Source organism: Nymphaea colorata, chromosome 12, assembly GCF_008831285.2.
Source record: "Nymphaea colorata isolate Beijing-Zhang1983 chromosome 12, ASM883128v2, whole genome shotgun sequence".
NCBI lineage: Eukaryota > Viridiplantae > Streptophyta > Magnoliopsida > Nymphaeales > Nymphaeaceae > Nymphaea > Nymphaea colorata.
In genome coordinates, this window is record NC_045149.1 from 19,392,877 (window position 1) to 19,394,910 (window position 2,034).

The following is a 2,034-nucleotide window of genomic DNA, read 5'->3' on the forward strand; positions in this document are numbered from 1 at the left end:
TGGAGCCCAGCCAAAGCCAGTGTTTAGGTGATCAGGACTTAAGGAGAGTGCTCCGTTGCCGCTTCTTTCTTGTTTGAAGCATCTTCTCTTCTTGATCTCTTCTCCATCTCCGCGTGATTCAAGTTCTTTGGACTCATCTTGGCACGTATCAGTTCCGATATCAATAGTAAGATCTAGATAACCATGCATCTGTCCAGTTCTATGGGGGTGTCCTGCACTTGGTATTGCAAAGGATACTCTTTGGGTCCTTCTCGTTGCCTGTGGATGCTATGAGGACCTGCCCATTTTCACATGCACACAGGGGACTGAGTCTCTCTCTCTTTCTCTTTTGAGAGAGAGAGAGGAGGCAGCTAACTTGCTCCTTAATGCCTACGAGAATCGAACAGAGCTAGTTAGCAATACCTAACGCTAATAAGAATAGAATTGATGATAGACATTTATGTGCCCATTAATCCCACCAAGCTATGCTAAACCCCCTGAAGTAAGAAAGTGAGCGAGAGACGATAGAGACGATAACTAATGGTGATTGCATAAGTTTATAAGGAGCCGGTTCAAACGTATATATTTATGCTCGTGAAAATCAAGAGTAATTGAAGGGAAAGAGAAGAACCAGAATTTTGCAAAAGACGAAGTCGAATAGGCTCTCAGCTTTGAAGATATTAAATGGGATACATCAAAGTAGCATAGCATGTCCTCCGATTCATATGTGGTATTTGAAACACCTTCCTATTTATATCGGGAATCTTTCGAATGAACTTCTTATATACATGTTTACATAAAAACTTTTCAAAGAGGGCAGTTGCTCCTTAGCTTATATGCTGCTTTACCACTGTGCCAGTGTTGCTGATACGATGGAGTTAACAGTAAAGCTTAATTTGTCATCAAAACCTAATGCGTAGTCATTGACAAGGGAGTATGTTGATGTCTCTGTGGAGCTTGTTTGATTAGCTTTCTCAAGACATTGAGAGCAAAACGCCCGCACAGTGTGCACGGACGCATGCAAAGAATAGACAAGAACATCTTAGTGGGAGGACTTGCCTAACTTTATAGGCAAAACACCCTTTTCTGTTGTATCATGAACGCATGGAACGGTGATTCTCTCCCTATCAAACATCACAAGTTGTTCTTTTCCATAGGTGAAGCATCATTCATTCTTCTAAATACCAAAATCACCAGAAGAAGCAAAGTGCTTCACTTCAAGACAAGTTTTCGGAGTTGGCAATTCCATGAGCTTGGAAACTCCTGCTCCGTGAATCCACTAAAGCCGTGTTTCTATTTCATAGAAGGCTATGAACCAGAGCTAGCTAATACCGTAGGACAATGAAGGTCATGAAGGAGATAAATATACAGTATGGTTTTCATGATAGCGGAAGGTTAACAACCTACGGCCTAAACATGTCAGAAGCTCGACCACCCCTCCCCCTCCCCTCTCAAATCTTCCTGCTTTTAGGGTCCTGTGATGAATCGAGACCTAGGTGGGCAGTAGCCCGCCTTCAGCTCCATGGAGTAGCAGCCACAGGAATCAAAGCGATTACGCTCCATCTATGCAAATCCCATCCCGACCAGCTTTATTTCACTTCTTGAAGCATTCATTCATTCATTTGCCCCTCTTGCCATATTAGAATGTTGTGTTATATTTGGTGTCGGTGGTAATAGAAGCCCCTCTTGAGGTAGAGTTGCTTTGTTTTTATCCCAAGATACAGTGAGTCCTGTGATTTGCCCAAGAAATAAACACAAGTAACATGCTTGCCGGAAACTGCCAATATTGGCACAGTTTTCCTTTTCTCACTTTAACCATCAAGTTAAAAAAAAAAAAAGGCTACAAAAGACATGCTTGTCTTTTACTTTTTACCATAAAATTGTGTAATCGAGATTTGAGAGATCTCTAACCAGTTTGTGCGTACCAACTTGAGCATTGATCGTTTATGGAACTCGACTTGTACGTTTTATATCAAACATCTTAGCCAGGAGGATGAAACTTTTACTAACTAGAAAGAAAAACTATTGTTTTTTACATTTATCATTGTTACAGAA